Genomic DNA, 22919 nt, shown 5'->3' on the forward strand with positions numbered 1-22919 from the left:
GCCTGGGTGACTTTCCCAGCCATCTAAAAACAATGTTTCACAAACCCTGTAGCGAACTTATACGCAGGAATTCTTAACAAGTAAGATCCATAACAGGTCAAATCTCAGCTGCAGGAAGTCGTTCTCATTCTCTGCTCCAGATCTCCCGGAACACAGAGGAATAATAAAAGTCAAAACCCGGACAACTCTCCCTTCTCCAGGTCAATTCCGCCAGCGTCGTTGTCCGGAGGAGGCAGGCTTCCCTTCTTAAAGGGGCCTCTCCTAGTTTTGACTTTCTCTTCTCTCTCCTAAGAGGGCCTGGCTGGTTTCTCCTCCTCATCCCCCACTTAGCATCTCTCAGGAAGCGGCCCCTCCCTCTCCGTTGGGATGTTAAATCCTGCAGTGATTACTAATAAATAAAGCCACTCTTCATTGAATCTGGATTTCTGTTGGTCCTGAGTACGTGAAGCAGCTCAATTCCCCAAATACCATTGTGGGTTGTAGGGGGCGCAGGTCGGGGGTCCATGGCCTCTATAGCCAAGTCAAGAATTTTCCTAGGGGCCGTTGCTTCGAGGTACGTGGATGAAAAGGGAGAGTTCTCAGAACTTACTATTTGTTTACAAGTTTCTAACTTTACAAAGGTCCAAATAGATCTACCCTCCACGCACCCCGGTCTCCCTCCCCACAGACGCTGCAGTTACCAGTTTGTTTCTGCTTTCGAAGATATTCTGTGCATTTAGCAAGCAGCAGCTTAGATTTTCTCACCTCCCCCTTAAATTATTATACACTCTTCTTCCTTCATTGCCTTTCCCCCTTAACTGAATTCATAGCTTATTCCGCGTCGGTTCATGTATTACTTCCTCATTTTACGGTTAGTTCATGTCCCCCTGTGGGCCAGACCACAGCTCATTTAGTGAGTCCCCTATCCATGGACAGCTAGGTTGTTTTCGGGTTTGTTTATCCTTACCACTTTTTTATGAAAACAGAAACAATGTTCCCTACCCCCTTGGTTAGCATTTATCAAGAAACCTGCGGAAGCCTCAACCTGCCCGCCCCCACTGCCAGCCTCCACTTAGAGTATCCCCATCTCCAGGGTTCCAGTGCTTGGGCGGCGCGTCTTACGTGGGTTGCCTAGCTGAAGCTGTCAGGCGCAGGCCGGGGCCCTCTGGCGCCCCGCCCCGCGGCCGGCCCGCAGTCGGGCCGATTCAAATCCAGCCAATGGCAGCGTGTAAACAAACCCAGGCCCGCCCCACGATGAATAATTCCCCGGGCCGGCGCGAAGCCTATTTAACTAGGCGGGGGATGGGGGCGGGACGGAGATGTGGCCCCGCCCCCCGGCGTGGGCCAACGGGCGACTAGGCCCCGCCCCCCGCCCCTGCCGCTCTGAGGACCCAAGGTCCGGGTGGGCTTGTAGCTGTCTGATTTGCCGCCGCTCGCGGTCTTGGCGCTCCAGGCGAGCCAGCGTAGCTGCGTGCTGGAGTAGCACTGTCCCGCTGTACGAGCCATAGTTAAAGGGCGCGGTCAGAGGGCGCAGGTCGCTCCGGAGGCAGTGCTCTCCTAGTCCTCCTATTTTTCCCCTCCTGGCGGCTAGAATTCGGATCCTGGAGAGGTCTTTGATGAAAACTTTCCCCTGAAGTCGGATTGAACGAGAAGTGGAGGGACCAGCAGGGGTGTTTTGGGCAAGGCTTTTTCTTGCTTTGTTCCTTCTTGTTATTGAAGTGTTACATGCCTCCAGAAAAGTGCACGGATCCTAAGCGTGCTGCTCAACTGAAAACGAAAAACACCCGTGGAAACAGCTTGCCAGATCAAGAAACAGAACTTGGGTTGGCCAAGTTTTAGACTTTGCAGTTGCGGGTGCGAGGGAGGAGCCGCGAAGGCCGTTCTTTTGACTTTCAGAGGCACAAACAACTTGTTAAGAAAGAAAGGGAGGGAGGGAGCAAAAGGAAAACCACACCTCTGTAGAGAACCGGGAATCAGGCCAGGCTCTGGTCGGGCTCCCTCAGGGTAGGAACTGGGCTGTTGGACGGGTAGGAGGTGTAGGAGTCAGAGATAAAGGGTATTAGGATCTGGTTGGGAGAGCTGAGGGTGGGGTGGGGAAGGACTAGAAATTGGAGGGGACTAGAAATTTGAGGGGTTAGAAAATGCGCTGGTACTGGGGGTGGGAGAGGGGAGGTTTCTGGGCTGGAGGGTTGGGAGGACCAGGGGGACTTGGAGCCGGTGGGCTAAAAGTGGAACAAGGTATCACAGCCCCTGGGAGAGGGCAGGTTAATTCTCCAGTGTCCTGGACTTTCCACAGCAAATGGGTTTCCTGCTGTTCCTTTTCAGCTGCACGGTTATAATTAAAACAGTCCATTAAACGTTGAGATGAGGGGTCCAGAAATCCAAGCTCATTCAGCAAATATTTGTGAGGTGTCTGTCTCCTGCCCAGACCTATGTTAGGAGAGAGAAAATATCATGACCTATATGGGATTAAGTTCCCTATTGGCAGGCAAGGACCCTGTGTCCAGAGTCCAGCTGAGCACAGAGGTGTAGCGTATTTGGTAGATGAGAAAAGGTGGGTGCATCTTCTCCCGTCCTAATTTCTTGCATCTGGATGCTGCTCTGTCCCTGTCCCATAAGAGCTTCTATGTGCCTCGTCCCATTTCATCCTTTCCATGGCCTTCATAACGTCTGGACTCGGGACAAACAGAGCTGGGTTTGACTCCCCGGCTGTGTGACATTGATCCGGTTTCTTACCCTCCCCGTACCGGTTTCTCCACACAAAAAAGTTAGAATTGAGGTTTAAATGAGAGTCAGCGGCTGGCCCAGGGGTTGGTATTAACAGTTGTCAGAGTGTTTATCAAAGCGAAGAGTTAGTTAGGATTACCAGCTTAATGGTGTGTTCGGGAGAGATAAACAGATGGCTGCAATGCATCAAAAACTGAGATGGATTTGATGGATGGCTAGATGCACAGATGTGTGATTAAGCTAGTAGAGTAGGATGCTGATGGTTGAATCTAGGTGGTGGGTATTTATCCTATTTCTTCCACTTTTCCGTATTTGAAAATGTTCAGAATAAAATGTTGGGGGGCGATGGATTTTGGTGTCTGACTATACGGTCCCATTTTACAGATGAGAAAATGGAGGAGCTGGAGAAGTGACTTGCCCCAGGTTCATGTGGTGACTGGTAACAGAACATCTGGGATTAGTCCCTCCCCTGGCTGGGTATCCCTGGGGCAAGTTGCTGAACCTATCTGGGTCTCACTGCCAACCCGATTCTGAACCTGGAACTTACAACTTACATCTGATTTTCAAAGGGCAGGGGTGTGTCACCCCCTAAAGAATAGCAGGTCTCTTCCCATTTGGGCCCATATAGACCCCTCCTCTGGCCTAGGACATTTGACCTCCCAGGCCTTTGCCAGCCATGGCTAGATTGGGGGCTTCTTTCACACCCATGCCCATTCCAGGCCGCCTGGCCTCAAGACCATCTCCTAAGAGGTCAGGTATGCCTGTGGAAAGGTGGGTGTTATCTCATTGCTCAGCAGATCTTTCTTGAGCCCTTATTAAGTGCCAAGCACTGTTCTGGGGTGTGTGTTGGGGGGGTTGGGGGGGGTAGATACCATAATGCACCTAAGAAGCCTGGAACCTGCTACAGAGGGCAGGGGAAACTGATTTGCTTACTTGCTCATTGTCTGTGTCCCCTAATCGACTGTGAGCTGCGGAATGGGGGTGGGGGGTAGCGATGGGGCAGGAAACAGGGTGTTCTTGGTCACTGCTATATTCCTGGCACACACTGGATACCCATAAACAATACTTTCTGTATGAATGAATAAACTTGGACAGTCACCCCCCCGCAATGCCTCAGGTCTGCTACCTTTGAACCCCAGTCAGTTCCCTAGTTCCGAGTCCCCCAGGGTTGGCAGTTATAACAAAGAGACATCAGTGCCACCCAGCTCAGATCAGGTCCCACTTCCCAGTTGTGTGACCTTGGGCAAAACGCTCCCCCTCTCTGAGCCAATTTAGTTTTCTACACTGCAAGGTGGGAATAGCTAAAGGTCTCTAGATGGCAGTTCCTGGAGGTCTGTTCTTGGTGAAGACTGGAAAAATGGCATCCAGGTAAATGAATACCCAAGGTGTAGCCCAGTGGCTCAATCTTAGCAAATGGAAGGGCAAGCTGCACAAAAATAATGTCCTTGTATGTTGCTGTTCCTGGAAGGGTCACATACCTCAGTGGGCCATGGATGACTACTATAACTATATGAGTTATAGACTGACCACTGTCTTATGTTTGGGGCAACACGTGTTCACTTCTGGAATTGATCAAGTTTCCTTTTTCTATAATAGTCAAGAATAACAGCACTTATCTGGCACTTCCTGTCCGATGCTGCTCTCCATGAGAACATTTTCTCCTAATGACCTTATGAAATGAGGCCTATTAATTATTTCCTCTTGGAAATGGAGGCGCGGAGAGGTGAAGTAATTTGTCCAAGGTCACACAGCAAAGAAAGTGGCAGGATGTGAAGCACAGGCTCACTGGTTTGAGTCAGCACGCTTAACCTCCGTGGTCTCTTAAAGAACATGCGTAGTGCCACCAAGATGCCAGGATCAATTCTAAAGCTTAAAACACATAGATCTCAATCACTCATTTATTCAACACACATTTATTGAGCTGCTTCGGTATACACATGGCTTTTCCAGGGCACCGGGGAAACAGAAGGTAAGAAGAGACCAGAATATAAGTCCCCTTGGCCTGTGCGCCCCGGCAGGGTAGCTCCGAGCTGTCTGGGTGCTCGATGGGCCCCGAGCAAGGCGCAGGGCACACAGCAGGCGCTCAGCAAGCGTTCCCTGAACGAACGCGCTAATCGAAGTGTCACGCCCGCAAGGCGTACACGGCCCCGCGGGGCGGAAACAGACCCAACACCACCGAGGCGTCCCGGGGCTTCTGGGAGTCCCATCTGCGCGGCCCCAGAGGCCTCGAGGAGGCTCTAAGACAGGTCGGACCCACGTCCCCGGCGCCCTCCCCAGGGCGTAGCAGCTCAAAAGACCGACTGAGGTGAGTGAGCGAGCCGCGTTCGGAGTCCCGGCCAGTAGCCCCAAAGCACCCCCCGCCCCCGCGCCTTCCACCCTTTTGGCTCCGACTCCCGGCTCCTTCGCGATTCCACCTGCGGGGCCTCCCCTCTCCTCCAGCCGCGACTCTCGCTACCTTTTCGAACCTTCGGCGCTCCCCCTGGTCGCGTCCTCCCGCCCGGCGACCATCCCCCGCGTCGGGGCGCGCCCAGCGCGCACCGCGCCCGCTCCCCAGACGGGCTGGGCGCCCGGGATACGGGAGGGCGAATCCCTTTAGCCTTTCCCCCTAATCCGGAGCATCGCTCGACGCAGCCGGCAGACTCCACAGTAGCCTGGGAAAGCACGCCCCCGAACCCCCGGGACTAGGGCTGGGGAGGGGGCGGTGCCGGAGCGGAGGTCACCCTCCCGGGGCGTTCGTAGCCTCCCATTCGTTCGCGGGCCCGCAGCTCGAAGCCCAGAGCCGAAGCTGGTTTGCTGAGTCGTGGGGCGGGGCCTCCCCCAAGCCCGTCCCTCGGCGAGGTCGGAGGGAGGAGGAGGAGGAGGAGGAGGAAAGGGGGGTGCGGAACACAAAACCTGTAAGGTTTTTTTTTCTTTTGCACGTAATTAAAAAATATTTTTCTTTTTTTTTTTTTTTTTTTTTTGCAAACCCGAGGGGTCCCGCCCGGAGCGGGCGCCTGTCCGGGGCGCCCGGTCCGCGGCGCGGGGCGGCGGCAGGGGCCTGGCGGAGGCTGCCGGGCGGCCGCCATGCGATCAGGCAGTGCGCTGACCGGCCCGGCCGTTCGGCCCCTTCTGGGTCCTCCCTTTGCAGCCCGTGCGGGGCCGTCTCGGAGAGCCCGCGTCGACGGCTGCTCAAACATCAGGGTGAGTTTCTCACAATGTAGCAATTTCTCTTTAAATCTCTTAACTCTCTCTATCTGCGAGTCGGGGCTGTGACAGGGCGCAAAAGCGAGGGGGGAGTGGGGGTTGGCGGCGAGGAGCCGGAGCCGGGGCCGAACCCACTCCCCCGACACTCACACACTTAGCCCCCCAACCGGGGCGCATCGCCCGCTGCCTGTTTTTCTGTTCGGCGCCCACCACCCCCGGCAGCCCCCCCTCACCCCGCGCGTCTCTCCATCAGCGCCGCCCCGATTCTGCGGGGACCCCCCCCCCACCCCGGGCTCCCCTGCCCAAACCCGGCGCCCGGTGCCTCCCCGGCCCTCCCGCCGGCTGCCGGGGATACAATGGAGCGGCGGAAAAACGAGACCTAACGTCCCACGGAGGGAGGGGTGGGGAGACCCCCTCCCCCCGGCGGGGGGGCCTCCCCTCCCCTCCCCTCCCCTCGCCCTGCTCCCTGCCTTTTGGGGAAGAAGAGGGCAATGGGGCAGCGGATGGTGGTTTCCCGGCTGGAGCTGGCGAGCCTTCGTCTCCCCCTCTCGCCCGTCCCCTGCGCTCCCTTCTCAGATCCCTCCGGGGGTGCCGGAGAGAAACGGGGCCTCCGGCCTGCTGGGGAGGGATGGATGCGGAAGGAAGCCACTGGGTCTCCTCCTCCCCACTGCCCCGAAACAATGAAAGGAGTTGACTTGGTCCCCCACCCCCCAGCAATGAAAGGAGTTGACCCCCGCCCCCGCTAGCTGGTTGTTCCCGGAGGGGGCCGCTACGGGGGGTGGGGGGAGAGGGAGGTGAGGCTTACCCCTGTCACCTGCGAGATTTGGGGCGGCCCCCCATCTCCACCCCCTCGGCCTAGCAATGGGAGGCACCAGGCCCAGCCCGGGCACCGCGCTCGGGTGTTGACCTTTAGCCAAAGGCAGCCCTTTCCCTGTGGTGAGCCCGGACGAGCCGGGCCTGAGGCCTCCCCGGACCCCTGCGGAGGGCGGCCGGGCCGCGGGCCCCCGGAGGGAGGGATGGAGCAGGAGGGCGGAGGGATGGAGCCATCTGGTTTTCCCATCCCTCGCTGCCCCTCGGCTGCTTCTCCGGCTCCTGTCACGGGCGGCCGCGGGGAGAGCAGGGACCGCGGTCTGCCCAGGCCTTGGTCCGAGGCCAGCGGCGAGCGGGGCGAGCAGCCGCGGGCGGGCTCGGGAGGCAGCGGTGATTGGAAGGCACGGCGGCTCCTTCCTCTCCGCACGCCTTTGTTTTGCTTTGTGGTTCTGAGCAGCTGAACTTCCCGGGAGGTGGGGTCAGAGGCCGCTGTGTCAGCTCTCCCCGGAGGCCGGGGTGACAGGTCCCAGCCCTCTGGTGTACGCGGACCGGGGCTCCTGCCCGTGCTCGGCCTTCTGCCCGGACAGGCAGCCCCTTTTGTCACACAGCCCTCCGATAGTCTAGATCTGGGGATGTATTGAGGGTTTGCTTTTCCCTCACACCTCCTTTCCCAGGGCGCTTGTCGGGGAAACAGTTTTTAGAAACACCCCCAGACTTCACGGCCTGAGATTTCTGAGAAGTGCTCTGTGCTTTCACACCTCTCCCCTCGCCTGGGGTGGGGATGGGGGCCTCAGTCAACGCCGACCTGCTAGGGTGGTGGGAGAACAGGGGAGGAGGACAGCTGAGGAGTCACCCCCTTCCCATGTGCCAGCGTCCAGTGAGACTTAAGGGGTGTGCTTAGCTACAGCCCCCCTCCCCCAGAGCTCCCCCACTCCTGGAAGGTGGAAATAACATCTCCTACCCAGAGAGCATTAGGGATTGGCTACTGTTAGGTGCGCTACCCACTGGCCCCCACCCGAGGAGGAAGTTGGGTCAGTTATGTGATTCCCATTTTGCAGACAAGCTAATGGAGGCTCAGAGAAGCTAAGTGACTTGCCCGGGGTCACACAGCCCCAATCTGTAACCGTCTCAAGTTTTTCCAACTCAGCTCAAAACTCTTAGGTTCTCCTGTACCCCTCTTTGGCAATTTGTCCCTTTGACTTCAGTTGAGTCTCAAATGTAGATAATACCAGGAAGGAGCCGCCGAATCCCCCCCACCCCCCAGCCCCCCCGAGTGATCGTTTGGGGAAGGAGTAAGGAGCATCTGGAAGCTGGGCTGAGGGCAGGATGCTTTCACCTGTGGCTGGAGCAGAGCGTTTGCCTGCAGGAGCTGAGGATTGGAGGTGTGGAGTCAGGAGAAGGGGGGCCCCAGGCCTCGCTGTCTGGGGTTTGGGGGGCACTTGGTCGGTGGCCCCTCTGTCATCCTCTTCCTCTTCCATCTGAGCTGGGACTCAGCCCCGCTGGGCGGGAATCTGAGCTGCCAGGGACGTTCGTCGTCGCTCTGCCCTGTGACCCTCCGTGGCGCCGTGATGTAGCTGGCAGAGAACTCCCCTGTCCGTTCTCCCCTGGGCCTGGGTGGCAGACTCCCTGTCCCACTCTGTAACCTCAGGCACTAGATTCAACTCACTAGTCCTCAGTTTCCTCATCTGCAGGTGGGGATCAGTAGAGCTTCCTTAACTGACCTTGCGGTGACTGAAAGTTTTATCCAAGCGTGTTATTTTTATTTCTCCTTCAGCATACGGGGATATGGCAGGCCTGTAGGGTGGGGAGGAAAGTTGGGTGCTGGGTATTTTAGGGTGAATGGCAAAAGGCATCTGCCTTGGAGGAATTCCCTGTGGTGGTGGGTGAGGGCAGGCAGTAAGTAAGGAGTTCTGCTTTGGTGACCCTCCATCTCCAGCTCTCTGGGACCCCACCCCTTCAGCACTTACTGGTGCCAAATACACATTTGGTGGCGGGGGGGGGGCGGGGGGGAGGAGGAGGAAGGGCTGGGGAGGGCCCAGCTTACCCAGTGAGGGGGGCAATACGGGCGATCTTGTTATTTTACAGATGAGGAAACTGAGTCCAGCGGAAACCTGTTCCATGGCTGAGAGGGGACTCCAGCCCAGACTTCAGGGACCGGGGTGTGATTGGAGAGAAGCTGACACTTTGAGGGACACCCTGCAAATACCTTCCTGAGGTGACAGGCATCATAAGTAATCATAATTCCTGTGGGGTGGGGGCAGGAGGGGAGGGGCTGTAGGTCTCTCTAGGGTGAGTGCTTCCTGAAAGTTGGAACTGATTTTGGGGGGGCAGGGTGGCAGTGGAAAAGGGGGGAAATGTGAGGCCCAAGAGTGACAGGCCTATGCTCCGCCCCCCTTTTTTGCCCGCTTCCTTCCCAGAGGCCTCAGGGGCCTTCCCCAACCTTCCCTGGGGATGTGGGGTCTTCCCCCTCTCCCCTCTGAGAGGCTGTGAAAGGGTCCAGGGGTCAGCACCAAGGCTAGGGGGCCTGGCAGGAGGGTCCTGGGGTGTGGTGTGGGTACCCCGGGGTCCTGGGGGGGTCACCTTTGAGCCCCAGGCCCAGCCACCCTCAGAGTTCCTGCCTGCTCTCCCAGCTCTCCCCCGTGGCTGTCTTGATTCCTGGTCTCAAGAATGCGGAGGGCTGCTGGTGGGGGGAAGTTAATTGGAAACAGGAAAACATGGCATTCCTTTCTAGCTGGCCTGGGCCTGGAAAGCAGTGAGGGGCTGCCTTTCTCCCTCTCCCGCCCTGCAGGGATGAGGTGGGGGGGGAGCATGGTTCTCTCACCTCTGTCTCTTCGGGGTCTTTCCCCCACCAGGCTCCCTGACTCTTAGTGGAAACAGCAAGTTGCCTGTTTTACGTCCATGATGTAAAATGCTCTCCCACCAATCAGAATGACTTGCCCCCCTTTTTCACCAGGTCATATCCAAGTTTGTCCCCGCTCTCTGAGGGCGGAGGGCCCGTCTCAGTTGGCTCCCCAGCGTAGGCTGTGTCACACTAGAGACACATGGGAAATGTTTGGTTGACTGGTCCCCAAGGATTCCCTCCTCCTTCCTTCCCTAGACTTCTCCCCTGCCTGGGGTACCACCAATAGAGTTTTATCCCGATTGACTGAAGCCTTTGTGTCTCAGTGGCATGCAAGATCCCCCAACGGGAAAAGAGAAGGTTTTCTAAGACATTTCTCGTTTGGCGACAGTTTTGTGTCCTGAGTTTGCAGGTATTCATGGTGGCGGGGGATCTGTTGGCAGGAGAAGCTGGAGAGAGGGCCTGTCTGTCTGTAATTGTTCCCGATTAAACTTCCTGAGGGCCTACTGTGTGCCACAGACCTGGGGCCCAGTTATGATACTGGGACCCGATCCGGGAGAAGGCTCGAGAGAAGTGTTGTCTTCAAGGCTGCTGGGGGACTTTGATGCCTTCTGTCTGGGTGGTTTGCAAAGGCTCCAAGGGGGAAGCAGCTTCTTTCTCTCTTTCTCTTTTTTTCTAAGTGATACATCCACATGGGACAAATTCAAAACCTCAAACATAGTAAGTCTCCCCCTTTACCCTCCGGGGCATCCCTGGTCCCCCAACTCGCCTCCCCAGAGCACCTCCTCAATCCTGATGTTCTGTGCGCACACATTTATATACCTGTGTATGTCTTAAAAAATATTTATTTTGCACAGATGGTAGCCCCCTCTTCCCGTCGTTGTGCACGTTGCTTTTTTCACTTCATCTCCCTGGGAGATGTGCACAATACATGGAGGCGTTTCTTTGGCTTTTTCTCAGCTGCATTGTATTCCTCAGTGTGGGCAAATCCTCCTTGACTCAACACGGATATGGAGGTGTTTCCTAAAGTTTCAGCGTGCAGAGCCAGAGGGCATGCATCCATTTGTCTTACTGGGAAGTGGGTATGCCAGCGGGGTGAACTCCTGGAGGCGGGATTGCTGGGTCAAGAGCCTGTGGTTTGTCATTCGGTCACTCTTGGGAGGCACCTGTGGAGCTGTATCTTGAAGGAAATCGTTTCCCCTCCTGTTCAAGTCATCCCACCCATCCATCCATTGTCTTTGCCTCTTGTGACCTCCTTGCCCCTTCCTTCCTGCCTGTGGCCTGCACCCTGTGCTTGCCACTTGGTGTAGAGGTCAAGGGTGGGGGCGCTGTTGATTCGAATCCCGGCTCTGCCGCTTGCTGGCTGAATGGATGCAGGCAGGGGGCTTGCTGGCTCTGGGCCTGAGTTGTCCCCTCTGTTAAATGGGTTCACCTCAGTACCTACTTTTGGAAAGGTTGTCGTGAGGATTAAATAATACCCATCAAGGTGCATGGGTAGCCTAGCTGAGTCATTCGGTGGAGGTGTCATCTGTCATTCTATGGCAGTTCTGTCTCCTGGGGTGAGGAGCCCCTTAATTCTGGGCTGTGAGCCCCCTTACTGGCAGGCAGGGGAGGGAATGCTGGCTTTTGCACTTACCTGCAGCGTGACCTTGGGCAAGCGATCCTTTTCTGGGTCTCGATTTCCTTGTCTGTAAAATGGGCCCATGATGGCTCCCTGGCAGGTGGGCTGTGAGGGCCGAAGGAGGCACCGCCCTCCCCAGCCGGGCGTGCAGTAGCTGTTCGGGAAGGAGCATCTGATGTTGCTGTTATTTTCACTATGGTTACTGTTCTCCTGTGGGCCCCACGCTGACTTCGCCACTCTGAAAGCTCTCCATTGTCTTCCTGAAAGGCACATAGGGAACACTGTTGGCATTCTAAACCGCACAGCAGCGGAGGGCACAGGGCAGGCTGCTGCGGCGGCATGGCCCTGGGGACAGACAGGGCTGTCCTGCTCTGGGTCTCGCTTTCCTCATCTGGAAGAACGGCTGTGATGGGAGACCTACCTGTGTGCTCACAGATGTTCAGTGCTTAACACAGTGCCTGACATGTCACAAGTGCTCAGAAAATGTCCGTGGCTGTGATGGTGGTGGTGGTGGTGATGGTGTTGGTGGTGATGATGGTCATGATGGTGGTGATGATGATGATGATGATGATGGAGAGAAATCTCCTGTGGAATTAGATACCTGCGTCCTTGCCTCCTTCCCCTAAAACCCCGGGCAGTCAATGTTGGCATTTTAATCAGAGGGAAGGTTCCAAGGCAATCAAATACCCTTTGGGCCTCAGTTTCCTCATCTGTAACAGAACTCATGGGGTCTTTGTGAAGCTTAAATGAGTGAAGATGTAGAAAGCTTTTAAGACAGACCCCGGCTTGCAGGAGTGCGGTGAAAATTCACTTTGCTTGTTATTATTTAAATTTTTTATCATGGAAATTTTAAAGTACCTACCAAGAGTTGAGAGAATAAAATAATCACCCCCTGTGTACCCATCGCCAGCTTCACCAATTTTCCGCTGATCCCTCCTCCCGCCCCCACCCCCACCCCCCGCGCCACCCTGCACTTTCTTTTCCCTTTTCTGCTGGAGTACATTTAAGCAAATTCCAGATAGCATATCAGTTCAATTGTATCATTATCGTTACTAATGGTGTTATTATTTTTGGTATCCAGAATCTGTTTCATCACCTCCGGGTTCTATCCTGTTCTGTGCTGGAAGAGACATTAGGCCCATTTCATAGATTGGGGAAATCGAGGCTGCAGGCCGTAAACTTTGGTCAGGTTGTCCTTGATCTGTGTTCCCATCCTGTCTTGGCCAGCCCAGGCTTTGCACCTTGGTGGCTGTTTCTGATCACACGGGCTTGGGGATTTATGCCTGGATGTGGGTTCTGATATTCTGTGCAGAAATCACAGTCAGAGAAGGTGGGCCAGTGGCAGGGGGATGGACAGATGACCCCGGCAGTGAGGGGTTACTGGGTCAGCCGCCCGGGTTCGAGTCCTCTTTCTGCCCCTTCTAACCTTGTGACTTGGGGGCAAGTTACTTCCTTTCTCTAATTCCAGATTAGAGAACCAGAAGTACAGGAATAATAAATCGATGCTTCTTTCAAGAGCTTTTGCATCAGTTAAATCAGGTCCTGAGTGGAAAAGTGTTTTGCAAGTGCCTGGCTCAGAGTAAGCGCTCTGCAGAAGGTAGCAGTCACCATTGTCACTGTAGTTAGTTATCAGTTCCGTGGAGGCTGTAACCAAACGCTCCTTCCAGAGGTAAGAGGGTCAGAGGAAGGGTTATATCCCTGGAGCCCCTGACCAGGCCTGGCTGCCTTAATCCCCCGCTTTTGCTCACTCCATCCTCTATAATTCTCCTTCAAAGTGTTTCTTGTCCTTCGAGGGGCTGGAGGGGGCTGTTGACTTCTAGGTAACCCCCCCCCCGCCAGCCTCCTGTGTCCCCTATGTCCCATCCTGGCAGCCTTGTGTGCGGAGTGAGGGAGGACCATCTCTATGGCTGTGGGACCCTCGTTAATGACCCCTGGGGCCCTGCAGGGAGCCCCGGTGGCCTCCGCAGCTTGGAGGTGAAGGGCGGTCCATTCCTCCAGGACACCTGCAGATCGAAGGTGCCTGGAGCCCCCTTTCCAGAGGATGGATGCCGCCCTGCCTCTCGTCCACTATGTGGTACTGGGCAGGCTGTTGCTCGCAGATGCTCACGGGATGATGGTGGCAGTTGGCTAGATTGTAACCTCCCTCCTGTCCTTCAAGGCACCTCACCCATCTTCGAACACCAAGCCCTCCAGGCTAGGTGACGGGGGCCCCCGGCAGAGTTCTCAGCTCTTTACCCTCTCAGGCCAGGCTCCCCTCGGCCTAGCAGGCTCTGGCCACGGTGGCCTCACTTCTCTCCCCAGAACATGCCCAGTGCCCTCCCGCTTTTGTGGACATGCATCCCCCGTTTTTTTTTTTTTTTTTTTTTTGGCGGTACATGGGCCTCTCACTGTTGCGGCCTCTCCCGTTGCGGAGCACAGGCTCCGGACGCGCAGGCTCAGCGGCCATGGCTCACAGGCTCAGCCGCTCCGTGGCACATGGGATCCTCCCGGACCGAGGCACGAACCCGCATCCCCTGCATCGGCAGGCAGACTCTCAACCACTGCGCCACCAGGGAAGCCCCCATGCATCCCCTTTCACAGAAAGTTTTGTGTGTGTGTGTGTATGTGTGTATGTATTTCTCCCCCAACCTCTCATTGAGTGTAATTGGCATACAATGAAATACACAGATTAAGGGTGCTTCTCCATGAGTGTTGCCAAACCATAGCAGCGTGTGTAATCCACACCCCATCGAGATCCAGAGCGTTCGCATCGCAGCCAAAAAGTTCCTTTGTGCCCCTTCACCGTCAACACCCCCTCCCAGAGCAGCGGGTCACTGGCCCGCTGCTCGTTTATCCTGTTGTGGATCTGCCTTGCCTCTTCTTGAATCTCGCAGACGTGTGTGGTCCTTTGGGTTGAGCACCTCAGCTCAGCATCACTGTTTCGAGATTTAGCCTTTTTATCACTGAGCAGGAGTCCTTGGGAAGGCTTTACCTCCTTTCTCTCGGGAGAGAGAAATCTGCCCCCCCGCCCCCCTTGAAGTCTCATCATCCCATTTGTCCCTCCCCTGGGTGCCCTTCCCAGCCTCAGCCTCCGGCCTAGGGACGCTATCCCATTTCACTGCTCCACCCCTCGTAGCCCCATTGGGATGTAGGTGTCCCGTGAGTTTTTCTTCAGGCCTGGCTTTCTCACTAGATTCTATAAACTACAGAAGGAGGGAAATGATGTGCCCCGTGTTCTCAGCTCCTGGTGTGCAGTAGGAATCGTGTAATGTTTGTTGCCTGACTCACTGACTGACTGCAGGATGGACATGTCACAGGCATGGAGAAAGGGAGCAGAGAGCCTGTGCTTGCGGTCGCTATTCTGTTTCTTAAAAAGTGTGACCCACCTGCTTCCAAAGCACCAAAAATGCCAATCTCGGGGTGCCACACATCTCCTGGGAGTCCTGGTGGGTAGGGCCCGAGAGGCCCCCAGCCAGGCTCAGCTGCCTTCATTGCCCGCCCCCCCCCGGGCCCTTCCCCCCACCACTTTTATGAAGCCCGACCCCTGAGTGGTTCCTTGGCTCAGGAAGCCCAGCCCTTAAAGCTGCAGGGCTCTGCCTGCAGTGGCAAAGCTCCACCGGCAGGCCCCTCACCCAGGACAGGCAGCCATGGGTCTCCCAACTGCACTTGACACTTGGTCCATGGACATTGCCCATCCTGCCCTAGCCACCTCCCCACTGCCCAGTACTCGCTCCCTCAGTGTCTTCAGAGACGGAGTGAATCAGGGCCCATGGGACAGGTCAGGACTGCCCACTGCTCAGCAGGGAGACTGAGGCTGGAGGGGGGCGCTCAGGTGCTGCCCTCCTCAGTTCAGCCAGGACTGGAAGCCACACATGCTGTGTTCACACAAGCCATTTGCTGTAAGTTACGCCTCCTTTTACAGAGATGCTAAAATGGGCAAAGACTCAGGTCTCGAAGTTGATAAAAATGTCCAGGAAACTTCTGCTCCGTCTTTGCCTCTGGTTTCTGTGGCCCTTCCGGGCTGCCTGTGCTTTGCCACCTAAAGTCTCAAAGCTGTTCCGTGAGGAGCTGTTTTCCTTTGTCAGATTTCTGTCTCCTTAGCTGGACCAGCAGAATTCCCTGACATCTGCCCAGCCCTTGCCCGTCCCCGAGCCCGTCCCCCTTCCACAGTCCTATTTTTTCTTTGCGACCTTTAAGGGGCAGGGAGTCGTGTGTGCATTGGTCACAGGGGACACTGAGCCAACTTCTGGGCCTGAAGAGCCCCCGGCCAGACTCTGTAGCAGAATAGGGAGATTTATTTAAGGGAGTTCCTAACAGAAGTCTGCTTTAAGCAAATGAACAGTAAACTATATATACCCACACACATACATTAATGTATGTTACATATTATTATACTTTATGTAATAATTTAGTGGTAAATTTAAACTTAGCAGTATAATAGGCATGTAGTAAATGTGTATATTATATACACATATATGCAAGTGCATATGTGTATATATATATATCTATATATATCTATCTGTATAAGATTCCCTTGTATTCTCATTTCCTTCCCTGGCCCAGTGCCCTGGCAAATTGTTCTGTGCCCTGGCAAATTGTTTGCTTTGTGTGGTGGATTTTTGCTTTCTACAGAGGATCCTGCTGCATTTCTCTTTCTGAGTCTTTGTCGCCCAACACCCACTCTCAGGCCTCCTGTGTTGCTACCTGTGCATCTTGTCTGTTGCTTCTCCTGGCTGTGGGACTCCGTGCGGTGCAGTTTTCATGGTTTGCTTAGAATTTTCCCAAGGGCCAGACCCCTGGGTTGCCTTCCTTTCCCAGTTACAGTGGGAGGTGAGGTGCCTTGTCCAAGGTTACACAGCTAGCTGCTGGCAGAGCAGGGATGTGAATCCAGGCGCATTGTACTGGTTAATCCAGACCCACATAGCAGGCCTCCCTTGTGCCGGGCCTCAGAGCTCTGCACTCGGGACAGGGGAGGGGGGTAAACCCAAAACACACCCATCCTCCCTGCAAGGTGAGATCAGTGTCTCAGGAGTGTCAGCCGGGCTGGTGAAGGCCAGGAGGAGGCATTGCTTGTGGGGTATGTTGGTGCATCAGGGCAGGCTTCCTGGAGGAGAGGGCTTCTGGGGGCAGGCTTTGGGCTCCATGCCATTTCTAGCAGAGAGAAACCTGGGATGCTTTGCACAAAGGCCAGTTGAAGCTTCACGGGGAAAGAGGACCCAGGACACTGGGGCTGAGATCTGGGGTGCTTTGGTTTTGTTGATGGGAGGTAAGGGAAGGAGGGAGTCCAGGATGATCCAAAGTCACTGGCCTGAGCAACTGAGTGGATGCAGGTGCCCTTTCTTGAGATGCTGTAGTGGTGTCTATAGTTTGGGGAACACAAACCCCAGAGAGTAAAGCTCCAGCACCCTCTCGGCTGGTGGTGAGGTGCAGACGGAATGAATGAATGAGCTGGAGGCATCATGAGTGAGAGACGGTGACATGGAGTGATCACTGAAGTCCCAGGGATGGGGATGATTCCCCAGGGAGAGGACAGGAGAGGGTGGAGAGTCAGCTTAGGCGGGCCACCCACGTGTAGGGAGGGGTGGGAGCTTCTCTGGCCAAAACAGAGAAAGGGAGGAGGAGCAGGATAAGGCAGGATCAGCTTCTCAGGAACAAAGGGGGAGAGTTTTTAGAAAGGTTTAACTTCCATGGACCTGAGGACAGGCTTCCTGGGTTGGATGAGGCTGTTGTGGAAGCAAAGGTTTCCTGGGTTTGATGGGTATGTAGGGGCAGAAGCCAGACTGGAATATGGTGAGGAGTCATGAGAGAAGGATGGCTTCGTGGATGGATGGATGGATGGATGGACGGATGGACGGACGGACGGACGGAAGGCAGGCAGATGGAGCTCTTGGCAGCCAGAGATTGGAAAAAAAAATCCTGCTACCCTTTATGGCTCCCTAGTGCCCTCAGGTGAAAGTCTAATCTCACCTCCCCCCACAGAGCCCCATTAGTCTGGCCTGGGCTTATCTCCCTGACCTCATCTCCTGCCCTTTCACCTTGCTTTCTTCCCACACCCAGCTTGTTCCTGCCTCCCCACCTTTGCCCTTGCCTCTACTTGCCATGACCTTCTCCCATTCCTTCCTGTCTCTGGGCTCCTCGTCCTGTCCTGCAGGCCTCTGCTTAAATACCGCCTCCTCTGGGAAGCCTTCCTTGACGCCCCTGTCCAACTTTCTCCATGTCATGCGGTTTGCTTCTGTGTGAGGATTCATCCCCCGGACCTGACTGGGAATGCGTCCAGACTCAGTATTCACTGCATGAGTGAGGGACCAGGCTTAGAGAGTTTTAGGATCTGAGCAGGCTTAGAGAAAAGGAAAGGAGCAAAGGAAGATTCTAGAAGAAGAGGGAGGAAGGGGGGTGGTGGGTTGGGCTCAAGAGTGAAGCTTCCTTACAGGTCAGGAGGTGAGGAAGAGAGGGGTGTGAAGGCAGAAGAAAGATGTTTGTGCAGTTGGGAAGGAGTTCAGGAGGCCAGTGCAAAGCTGCTTGGAGACAGGAGGGGGTGGCAGGAGGTGGGGGGCGGGAGCGGGGGAGGCCGGTGGTATTGCCAGCTGTTGGGAGGGCGAGAGCTTTGGCCGTCCTGCCCCAGCTGGGAGAGGCAGCCGCCTTTTATCTTTTCCAGGACAAGGTCTTAAGAGCACGAGGTGGTCCTTAGTGTGGGGGAAGGAGGGCTCAGGTCCTTTGGGGAACCTGCTCGGAGGCCTCCGACCTTTCCCCCAGAGAAACGCATGCTTGACTCTACATCGCAACCTTTGGCGGAGGATTTCAGGGGTGTTGTGGATCCAGTTAGGAGCTTTCCACAGCTCATGACCGTAGCAACAATAATAATAACAGCCCACACGGCCATGGGCACCAGTCTAGGGCCCTCACAAGTCCTGACTCAGTTACTCACGTTAGGACCTTAGGAGGTAGGTGCAGTGAGCATCCCCATTTTACAGATGAGGAAACTGAGGCACTGGGCGGTTAAGTGACTTGCCCAGAGTCACACATCTGCTAAAGGGTATACTGGGGATCCCCCACCCCACCCTGGGGGTCGCAGTCTGGCCCCAAAGCCCAGGCTTTTAGCCATAAAGCCTCACTGTTTGCTTGTTACAGGGACCAGGACTGAAAGCCCACAGTCAGGAAGTTGCCTTTGCCCCGCTCCCCTCCACTCCGCTTTTTGCCCTGGGATCCAGCTTGGGTCTCAGCTTAGCCAGTGGAGGCCCCGGCTCAGCAGGGTGCCGTCCCACCCTCCTCTTTCCCTTTTTACCCTCCGTGGTGTCTTCATTAACATAACTGTGGCGCCCCCAGCTTCCTCGGATGTGTTTGTGAGTTTGTGAGGGAACCCCGGTGGGTGACTGACAGGGAGACCTGCAAGGAAGGGGTCAGGACCCCGGAGGCAGATCTGGCCTGGAGGCAGCTGCGGGACTTGGAGCAGGGGCCCACCACCTCTCGCAGCCTCAGTTTCCCCATCAGCGAGGGCGGGGGCCTGATGCCTTCCTCTCGGAGGTTTCATAGATGACGTCACATGTCAACAGATGTGCTGCAAATTTATGGCAGTAAGCAGCTTCCGAGGTGTGTCAACATTCAGAATATTTCAGACCACAGCGCAGGCTGCAGTGAGGTGGAACAGCCCTCAGCCAGGCAGGGCAGCTCCCCTTCCCCAAATAGGCTAAAGATTTCTGCAGCAAATACTATTCCTGCTGCTAATATATCTGTGGCTGTTCTACACTAAGAAGGATACATAAGGATAGTCATTGCAGGTTAGCTTTTGCCCCACAGTGAGTAAAGGGGAAAACAAAGGGATGGTTTTTAGAGATTTTTGGAGGTTGGAATTGCAGATATGGGGTTGTAGATCGAGATGATCTGGGACATGGTGGGATGTCTGTGGCGTTTCATTGAGATAAGGTACCGCCTGGCACTTAATAAGCCCGTTGTAAGTGCTGGCTGCTATTATTATCACTGACCAGCCTTTAGTCTGTACCTACTAAGTCTGTGCAGACAGATTGGGCTGTGTTGCAGATCAACAGTTTCTCAAACTTGAACGTGCACACGAATCCCTTGGGGAGCCTGTTCAAATGCGGGGTCTGATTCAGCGGGTCTGTGGCAGGCGTGAGACTCTGCATTTCTAGCAGGCTCCCAGGGGACACTGAGGCCGCTCCTTTGAGTAGCAAGGGGTAGAGTGGTTTCCGGACGATTTCCGAGTTGCTTCAAGGGCCCTGCACTGGATGCGGAGGCTAAGATCAGATTCCTTAACTCTTTGGGGTTTGCCAGTTTGAGGGCAGATCTGTATGAATTAATTCGACACGGAAAAAAGTCATATATAACACTATGAAAGTCTTTTCACTGTCCCCTTGTCCTGCCCTCTCCAGAGGAGCCCTATGTGAGGAGTTTGGGTGCATTCTTTCTACCCCTCTATTCTGTGCATACATTTTTTTCCTCTTGCTCACACGTACCATATGAATTATTCTACAGCTTGCTTTTTAACTTGAACAAGTGTCTTAGAATTATTTCCATGGCAGCAATCTAGAGCTCCACTCTTTTTTTTAAATTGAAGTATAGTTGATTTACAATGTTGTGTTAATTTCTGCTGTACAGCAAAGTGATTCAGTTATACATATATATTTACATTCTTTTTCATAGTCTTTTCCATTGTGGTTTATTACAGAATATTGAATACAGTTCCTTGTGCTATACAGTAGGACCTTGTTTTTTTTTTAAATATTTAATTAATTAATTAATTAATTAATTTTTGGCTTTGTCGGGTCTTAGTTGTGGCACATGAGCTCTTCACTGTGGTGCATGGGCCTCTCTCTCCAGTTGTGGCACGCGGGCTCCAGAGCACGTGGGCTCAGTAGTTGCCGCGCACGCGGGCTTAGGTGTGGTGTGCGGGCTTAGTTGCCCCAAGGCATGTGGGATCCTAGCTCCCTGACCAGGGATCGAACCCACGTCCTCTGCACTGGACAGCAGATTCTTAACCACTGGACCACTAGGGAAGTCCCCAAGAGCTTGTTTTTTTTTTTGTTGTTGTTTTTGTTTGTTTGTTCATTTGTTTTTTAAGTTTTTTTTGTGTGTGTGGCTGCACTGTGCCGCACGTGGGATCTTAGTTCCCCAACCCGGGATCAAACCCACATCCCCTGCATTGGAAGCACAGAGTCTTAACCACTGGACCGCCGGGGAAGTCCCAGGACCTTGTTGTTTATCCATTCTGTATATAATAGTTTGCATCTGCTAATCCCAAACTCCCAATTCGTCCGTCCCCCACCCCTCCCCCCAGAACCCGTTCTTTTAGCAAACTAAAGGAGGAGGAGTATTCCATAATTTATTTAACCTCTACTCTATGGATTTTTTTTTTTTGGTTCCAACTTTGACTGTGAGCCTATATATGTCTTTATATTTAAAGTGTGCTTACATTTAAAGTGTGTCTCTTGCAGACAGCAAATAGTCTATGTCCTTTTGATGATTGGAATGTCGAGACCAGTGCTGTCCAGTAAGAAAACCCTAGCCACTTATACGTTACTTAAAATTTTCTAGTAGCCACAGGAGAAAGAAATAGGGAAAATTAATGTGAATATATTTTATGCAACCTGTTATATACAGAATACTATTATTTCAACACGTAATCAGTCTAGAAGTCACTAATGAGATATTTTACAGTCTTTTTTATTGTGGTAAAATGCACGTGACCTAAAATTTCCCATTTTCACCATTCTTAAGTGCACAATTCAGTGGCATTATGTATATTTGCAATGTTGTGTAACCGTCACCACTCTCCATTTCCAGAACTTGTTCATCCTTCCATACAGAAACTCTGTGCCCCTTAAACAATAATTCCCCATCCCCCTCTCCCACCACCTACTGGTAACCTCCATTCTACTTTCTTTCTCTATGAATTTGACCACTTCTTCCTCATATAAGTGGAATCATACAGTATTTATCCTTCTGTGTCTGGCTTATTTCACTTACCGTAATGTCTTCAAGGATAGTCATCACATTCGTAGCATCTATCAGAATTTCCTTCCTTTTTAAGGCCGAATACTATTCCATTGTCTGAATAGCCCACACCGTGTTTATCCATCCAATAATAGACAGACACTTGGGTTATTTCCACCTTTTGGATATTGTGAATAGCGCTGCTATAAACATTGGCATACAAGAATCTGAGTCTGCCTTCAGTGCTTTTGGATATACACCTAGGAATGGAGTCGCTTGGTCATCTGGTAATTCTCTTTTTAACTTTTGTTTGTTTGTTTGTTTTGCGGTACACGGGCCTCTCACTGTTGTGGCCTCTCCGGTTGCGGAGCACAGGCTCCGGACGCGCAGGCCCAGCGGCCATGGCTCACGGGCCCAGCCGCCCCGCGGCATGTGGGATCTTCCCGGACCGGGACACAAACCCGTGTCTCCTGCATTGGCAGGCGGCTCTCAACCACTGCGCCACCAGGGAAGCCCTCTTTTTAACTTTTTGAGGAATCACTGTTGTCCACGGTGGCTGCACCATTTCACATTCCCACGAGTAATGCACAAGGGTTCCGATTTCTCCACATCCTCGCCAACACGTGTTTTCCGCCTTCCATCCCGCACTGAGTTTTTGAAATCCAGTGTGTATTTTCCACTCAGAACATCTTATTGGACTAGCTCCGTTCCCAGGGCTGGGCAGTCACATGAGGCCTCTCTGAGTGGACGGTGCAGGGTTAGACCGTTCGTATTTGCCCTCATTACTGATGTGGCTGCATTGAAATCTTCTATCTTACTGTTCATTTTTGGTTTATCTCTGGTGTTCTTTGTTCCTTATTCTCTCGTTTCCTGCCTCCTTTAGATTAATTGAGTAATTTGGCCTTCCATCTTATCTCCATTAGGAGCTGATTCATGCTACCTCTTTATTACTCTGGAGTTTCCATTCTGCGTCTTTGACCAGGACCTGGGCTCTGCTCCTGAGTGAGATGGGAGCCATGGCAGGCTTTTGAGCAGGGGAGTGACCCGACCTGGCATTTTTGTATCCACATCTGCAGTTGCTTGTGCAGGAGCGTTTCTACTGGCCAGATTCCTGGAAGAGGACTTGCTAAGGCCAAGGGAAGCGTGTGCTGAGGTTTGAGGAGGCCCTGGCAAATGGCATTCCAGAAAGGCCTCACTGTTCTCATCCCTTGCAAAGAGCAGCCAGAATTTACCGAGTGACTGCTTGGTGCCAGGCCCTAGAGATGCTGGCGAGAATCAGCCCAAGTCCTGCTACTTAAATAACTCTTGGTCCTGGAAACGCAGGGCAGTCTCTGGAGTGGCCTCTGAGCTCAAAGGAAGGTGAAGCTTTCAGAGGAACCAAAAAAGGAGAGGCCAGAGGCTATTCTAGGTGGCAGAAGGAGGCCTGGCACAGCCCTGGTGTGAGCTCTGGCTGGACCAAGAAGTGGAGTGTATTGGCCTGGAGAGACTGCGTGTGTGGGCCCCCCATCCATGTGGGACATAGCGAGGTACAGCTAAGGAGTAAAATAATAGCACCTCCCCCTTGGGGCTTGTCTGGGAGGGTTCAGCAGGAAGCAGACAGCACACGGTTGTTGTTTGGCTAACTTATCCCCCCTGGGAGGGGATCAGTATCGGACGGGGCGGCCTGACCTAGGGACAGGCATGATCCATGCTTTGGACATGTTTAGGCCCTGTGGCAGATAGACTTGGACTTGGAGCCCCAGCTGTCTCCTTCTTCAGGCCAGCTGCGCCAGGCCTCTGTTAAAAGAGGATACATAACAGTAGAAGCTGCTTCTCAGGAGAGTGATGAGGGTCAGG

The 22919-nt window shown here is 53.9% G+C and overlaps 1 protein-coding gene across 16 annotated transcripts in view; it reads left to right on the plus strand.

Annotated features, from left to right (window-relative positions):
* Positions 1 to 5559: 5559 nt before the first annotated feature.
* The window catches only part of LOC309794497 (BRD4-interacting chromatin-remodeling complex-associated protein-like), an 83284-nt gene continuing 65924 nt past the window's right edge, over positions 5560 to 22919 (plus strand). For 4 of the 16 annotated variants that reach the window (XR_014292102.1, XR_014292103.1, XR_014292104.1 and 1 more), the window contains exon 1: positions 5587 to 5886. The gene's annotated coding sequence lies outside the window, so the exon portion shown is untranslated. Of the gene's footprint in view, positions 5887 to 8784; positions 8915 to 22919 lie in introns of all 16 variants that reach the window. The other 12 variants (XR_014292099.1, XR_014292100.1, XR_014292101.1 and 9 more) reach the window with 10 other exon arrangements.

The sequence above is a fragment of the Mesoplodon mirus genome (genome assembly GCF_964341445.2).
Source record: "Mesoplodon mirus genome assembly, chromosome: 19".
Taxonomy (NCBI): Eukaryota; Metazoa; Chordata; class Mammalia; order Artiodactyla; family Ziphiidae; genus Mesoplodon; species Mesoplodon mirus.